The sequence below is a fragment of the Vigna umbellata genome, chromosome 1 (genome assembly GCF_029865625.1).
Source record: "Vigna umbellata cultivar VRB3 chromosome 1, Vumbellata_1.0, whole genome shotgun sequence".
In the NCBI taxonomy this organism is placed as follows: Eukaryota; Viridiplantae; Streptophyta; class Magnoliopsida; order Fabales; family Fabaceae; genus Vigna; species Vigna umbellata.
This window is the reverse complement of record NC_142165.1, coordinates 21408921-21415713: the sequence shown is the minus strand read 5'-3', so window position 1 is coordinate 21415713 and position 6793 is coordinate 21408921. Positions and strand designations below refer to the sequence as shown.

At 38.1% G+C, this 6793-nt stretch overlaps 1 non-coding gene and 1 pseudogene across 1 annotated transcript; one reads left to right on the top strand and one right to left on the bottom strand.

Annotated features, from left to right (window-relative positions):
• Positions 1-1735: 1735 nt before the first annotated feature.
• On the bottom strand, positions 1736-5065 carry LOC148204899 (uncharacterized; annotated as a pseudogene).
• Positions 4425-4531, top strand: LOC148204900 (small nucleolar RNA R71). Its single transcript, XR_015784006.1, has one exon. It is a non-coding gene; the product is annotated as a small nucleolar RNA R71 (small nucleolar RNA).
• Positions 5066-6793: the final 1728 nt, after the last annotated feature.

Sequence of the window (6793 nt, the reverse complement as noted above, 5' to 3'; positions counted from 1 at the left end):
AATTCAAACTAACTAGTCCTGCCCAATTTCCCAATTGTGACAACATCTAATCTGTTCTATTTATAAACGCAAGCAATTCCCAATCTCCCAACTGTGAAACTGCTCATAGAATAGACATTAAAACATAAATAGAACACTGGGATAATTAAAATGAACTTAACATCAATTGAAAAAGGTTCAGAAAATATAATCCAAAGCACTACATCAATCCACTAACAAAAGGAAATTTAGTTCTGCATAATGGAAAAGAAAAATCAAAAAGCAAAAAGTTCCGCAAAAAGTTGCAACCAAAAGCTCCAAGAAGAAGATGAAGAAGAAGCCCCCTTTGTTGTACGTGAATCCCTATTTGTCTCCCCCTTCCACGTGTTGTTCATTCCTTTCCCATCATTTCCATAAATTCCTCCTTTTTAGGAGAGTGGTTTTCCTTTTCCCTAACTTCCTCCAATTTTCCTTTAATTTAATCTCTTTAAATCAGTCATAAAAGAGATCAATAACTGCTCCTGGAAACTTTCACAGCCCATGGAAAACTCCCCACTCTGCCTGTGTTCTTCTCTGCTTTAATTCTGTTTTCTTACGTGAATCCACAGATTACTCCACAGGTTGTGGGACTGTTCACAGCTTGGTTGTTGAACTCTCTGGTTTCATCTTGGTATCTTGTACATCAATTCTTCCCAAATTGTGATTTTGGCACTTAGAATCATCAATCTACAATAAAAACACAAAATGCCAATGTATGATCCGAAACAAAGATAATCCATGACTAAATCCTTCAATGAATGCAATTATGCATGCAAATGACCTAAACTAAGACATGAATGCAATTACATTTACTCACACATCAAAATACCCCATGCTTAGACGTTTGCTTGTCCTCAAGCAAAGAGAATTCAACTAACACAGAATGATTATGCACACAGAATGATTATGCACACAGAATGATATAAAACCTAAATGGAAACATACCATCTCATTTCAAGTTCAGTTCAAACAATGATATTCCTCAAGCCCATACTTCACAAAATTTCAAGCATATTGACTAACTTATTGGGACCCTAAGTGCAATTACTGAATTGAGGTATGACACAAGACATTAAGGCAGATAATATTTGACATTGAAGTGTCCTGAAAAAGATTTTCTATTAGGTTCCTCACTTAGAAAACACTTACCGGCCAACTAAGCATGGGTCTTCCACTTGCCACACTCAGTCTCAAAGGAGTGTCTCTTCCCCAGTAACATATAGTCTCAAAGGGGTGTCAGTTTATTCCCTCAATTTATTGTTTTGTTTTTGTTTTTCTTTTTCTTTTTTTTTCTTTTTATATATATATATATAAACTTTGACAGACAATTCTCCAGTAACCAAGTGCAGTGAGTGTCACCATAGAAACCTAACAGAAAATATTTTCTATCTTTTCCCCAAATATTATCTTCCATTAGTATCTTAGTGTCAAATCTCACTGTGTAGTGTGTGAAGTTTCCCAACAAGCAATCAAAAATCTATTCACAATGTGCTTAGAAAATATCATTGTTCAAAACATAGAACGCAAAGCTAAAATGATACATTTCCATATAAACGTTAAATGCACATGCAAATGCAAAATGTAAGATGTCATACAGACAAACACCCTAAGCCTACATATTTACAAAGTCCCCAATATATGGAAAGTAAAAAAAAAATACAGGGGGTTAGAACTCACAAGATTAGTGATGACTAGAGTTGAGCTTGGTGAGAACTTCTTATAAGAGTTGTTCCACCTTCTGCTGATGAAGAATTTGATTGTCCCTAAATTGGATGAATTCCTGATAATGTAGGATTTGTTGTGCTTTGAGTTCAGTAAGGGACTGCTGGATATGAGCAAGAGTGTCAGCCGTAGAAGGCCGAGGAACTGGAGGTATGTGAGATGACGGTTCGGGATCATGATGAGGGGGATTTTGGCATTGAGAAGCAGAGAAGGTCCAACTATCTTTACCCCGCACTAATGTGAACTCTGGATTTGGAAGACATTGAGGTTGCAAGCCTGTGATAGCACTCATGACTAAGCAATAGTGATCTTCCCTTTTCACCAGCATTTGATCTATGAATGGAAGTGGAAAGTGGTCTTTTCTTGTGGCTTGATTCAGTCTTCGGTAATCTATGCACATTCGCCACCCTGTTACTTTTCTTGTAGGAATGAGCTCATTGTTTTCATTTGTCACCACTCTCATACCTCCTTTCTTGGGTACAACATGAACTGGACTCACCCACTCACTATCAGAGATTGGGTAGATAATTCCCGCATCTAGCAATTTAATGACTTCTTTCCTTACCATTTCCTTCATAGTTGGGTTGAGCCTTCTTTGTGGTTGACGCACAGGTTTGAAATCCTCTTCCAAATAAATTTTATGCCTGCACACAGTAGGACTAATACCTTGCAAATCATCAATTTTCCACCCAATGGCAGATTTATACTCCCTCAGCACCCTTAAGAGTTTATCTTCTTCAGTAGAGGAAAGCTCATTGCTCACAATTACTGGATTCAGCTTTTGCTCATCAAGGAACTTGTATTTCAGGTGAGAAGGAAGTTGTTTTAATTCTACCTTGGGCATTTCTACTTCTCCACTTTCACCCTTGTGTAGATCTTCTATTCCTCTTGTGGAATTGAATATTGGCTTCAGCACTTCTAATTGTTGAGCGCAGTTCAATACCTCTTCCTCATTACTTCCTCTTTTCAACTCCTTTGCTTCCATTCCTGACAGTAGAGTTCTCTCTAATGGATTCTGCTTTACATGGACTTTTATCTCCTCCAACACAAGAGACTCAATTATTTCAGCTTTGAAACAGTCCTCTCTGTCAAGTTTGTGCTTCACTGCTTCAGTCATAGAAAATGTGACTTTCTCATCTGCCACTCTTAAAATCAACTGTCCTTGTTCAACATCTATCAATGCTCTCCCTGTTGCTAAAAATGGTCTTCCCAAAATGATTGGGACTTTAGCATCTTCTTCCATGTCAAGAACCACAAAATCAGCTGGGAAAATAAATTTGTCCACCTTTACTAGAACATCTTCCACAATTCCATACGGATAAGTCATTGATCGGTCTGCCAATTGTAGAGTGATCATAGTGGGCTTTACTTCACCAATACCCAGCCTTTTAAAAATGGACAAAGGCATCAAGTTGATACTTGCTCCAAGGTCACACAATGCCTTACCCACCATTATATTTCCAATCTCACATGGAATGACAAAGCTCCCTGGATCCTTCAACTTGGGAGGTAATTTTTGCTGAATTATTGCACTGCACTCCTCTGTGAGCATAATTGTTTCATCATCTTGAAGCTTCCTCTTCTTTGACAACAAGTCTTTCATAAATTTAGCATAACTTGGCATTTGTTCCAATGCTTCAGCAAATGGAATATTAATGTGGAGCTTCTTAAAAACATCAAGAAATCTTGCAAATTGCTTCGTCTGTTCTTGCTTCTTCAACCTTTGAGGGAATGGAATGGTAGGGACATACTCACGCATCTTTTTCTCACTCTCTTGATTTTTCTCTCCCTCTTCCTTCTCCTCACATTTTCTCTCAACTTCTTTTTCAGCACTTTCTTATACTATTTCATCAACTCTTTTCTTTTTCTCTCTCTTCATCTCACTCTTTTTTTCATTCTCTAACACTCTTCCACTCCTCAATTGAATTGCCTTGCATTGTTCCCTTGGGTTTGGTATAGTGTCACTAGGGAATGTGCCAGGAGATCTCTCAGAGAGTTGTCTTGAAAGCTGACCAATCTGGTTCTCTAAATTTCTTATTGAAGCTTCCTGGTTCTTGAAGTTTGTTCTTGTCTCACTCATGAAATTTGAAGTCTGCTCCACAAAGGTAGAAGTTTGCATAGTTAACTTCTCTAGTGCATTTTCCAACGTAAACATCTTGTTTCCTTGATTGTTGGGCTGAGCTTGATATTGATATTGAGGCCTTGGTGGGTTAGATTGGATTGGATTACTCCAAGGTCTAGGTTGTTGGGGCCTCCAATTTGCATTAAAGTTGTTAGAAAATTGATTATGTTGTTGTCCCACTACATTCACTTGTGCCTCTTGTTGATTGGCTTGACATTCACCATTCTGATGCATTCCTCCACAAAAGTCACACACTGGAGATATTGTATTAACATTATTTGCTTGCATATTTCCCAACTTCTGAGTCAAATCAGTGATCTGTTGTGTTAACAACTTGTTTTGGGCTAGGATAGCATCCAAAGTATTAACCTCCAACACTCCAGCTTTTCTATTTTGACGATCAAACTGCATATTCACTGTGTTGTTTGCCATTAGCTCAAGAGTCTCCAAAGCTTCTTCTGGTGTTTTGAGATTGAATGATCCTCCACTTGCTGCATCCAAAATTGCTTTAAAAGAGGGTGAAAGACCATTATAAAATATCTGCACCTGTAACCAAACTGGTAAGGCATGATGTGGACACTTCCTAATTAGCTCCTTGTATCTTTCCCATGCCTCATATAAAGATTCAGTGTCTTGCTGCACAAAAGTAGTAATCTCGTTTCTCATTTTAGCTGACTTGGAAGGAGGAAAGTGTTTAGTTACAAATTTTGTAGCCATATCCTCCCATGTAGAAATACTTCCTTGAGGTTGTGATTGTAGCCAGTTTTTAGCTTTATCCCGGAGAGAAAAGGGAAAAAGCCTCAAACGAATTGCATCATCTGAAACTCCATTAATTTTCAAGGTATCACATATTGCCAGAAAATTCTCCAAGTGAGAATTAGGATCTTCTGAATTTGCACCTCCAAATTGATTCTGTTGAATGACTTGCAACAATGCAGGCTTGATTTCGAAATTGTTAGCTTGAATAGGAGGTCTCACAATGCTCCCTTGATAACTATTAGGATTTGGCATTGAATAGTCACGAAGAGTCTTTCTAACAGGTTCTTGGTCTGCCATTGTTGATGTCTCCTCTTCTTGCTCAATTCGTCTCTGTTCCTTTCTTCTTTCTCGCTTTCTTCTTCTTGCACTACTTCTGTTGCTTCGTGCTGTGCGTTCAATTTCTGAATCAAAAAGTAGATCTTCCGGAGCAACAGTACCTCGCATAAACAACTTAAAGACACAAAAACACTACACAAAAATTATACGTTACTAAAAACAATTAACATCTCAAACCTTAAGCTAATTAGATCACTAATATCAACTAAAATCAATCCCCGGCAACGGCGCCAGAAACTTGATGTACGTTTGGCAAGTGTACCAATCGTAATTGTAGTAACAAAATATCGTCCTCTGGGATTGAATGAGTTGAGTACCAGTTTACTAACTTACTTAATTTTGAGTGATGAAATTTATCCAATGAAATGATGAACATAAACAAGTGATGGAAATTCAAATGATATAAACAATGTTAGAGAATTGATTTCATACCTTTTCATATAATTTCCTCCCCTTTTCAATCGATGTGTAAATTATAATTATCCCCTTGAGTTTATTTAGAGCTTGTTTACCCCTAATCCCTTAGTAGGCAAACGTATCCCTTGAATTTGAATCCCCAATCCCTTAGGCCAATTACAAATTCAACAAGATCATGAAAAACAATCATATCTCAATTCAAACTAACTAGTCCTGCCCAATTTCCCAATTGTGACAACATCTAATCTGTTCTATTTATAAACGCAAGCAATTCCCAATCTCCCAACTGTGAAACTGCTCATAGAATAGACATTAAAACATAAATAGAACACTGGGATAATTAAAATGAACTTAACATCAATTGAAAAAGGTTCAGAAAATATAATCCAAAGCACTACATCAATCCACTAACAAAAGGAAATTTAGTTCTGCATAATGGAAAAGAAAAATCAAAAAGCAAAAAGTTCCGCAAAAAGTTGCAGCCAAAAGCTCCAAGAAGAAGATGAAGAAGAAGCCCCCTTTGTTGTACGTGAATCCCTATTTGTCTCCCCCTTCCACGTGTTGTTCATTCCTTTCCCATCATTTCCATAAATTCCTCCTTTTTAGGAGAGTGGTTTTCCTTTTCCCTAACTTCCTCCAATTTTCCTTTAATTTAATCTCTTTAAATCAGTCATAAAAGAGATCAATAACTGCTCAATAATTGCTCCTGGAAACTTTCACAGCCCATGGAAAACTCCCCACTCTGCCTGTGTTCTTCTCTGCTTTAATTCTGTTTTCTTACGTGAATCCACAGATTACTCCACAGGTTGTGGGACTGTTCACAGCTTGGTTGTTGAACTCTCTGGTTTCATCTTGGTATCTTGTACATCAATTCTTCCCAAATTGTGATTTTGGCACTTAGAATCATCAATCTACAATAAAAACACAAAATGCCAATGTATGATCCGAAACAAAGATAATCCATGACTAAATCCTTCAATGAATGCAATTATGCATGCAAATGACCTAAACTAAGACATGAATGCAATTACATTTACTCACACATCATAGAACGTCCGCCCGAGATTGGACGTCCGCTCAAGGTGGAACGTCCGCACAAGAATCCGGACCGAACGTCCACCGAGCGGCCAATCATTTAGGAAGCGGACGTCCGCCAAAGGTTGGCACGTCCGCCCAATAATCTAGACCGAGCGTCCAGCCATTCCAGAGGCAGGCGTCCGCCCAAGGTGGCACGTCCGGACGCCCGCCCAATCGACCCTCACTTTGTTGATTACACGGTTAAATGCTAATGACACATTAAAGTCCTTAATGAAGATTAAGGTATTATTGGGCCGTTTCCAGGCCCCCAAAAGGTAAAAGCCCATTACAATCAGTATAAATAAAGGTCTCAGGTATGATTTCAAGACGGATTGCTTAGAA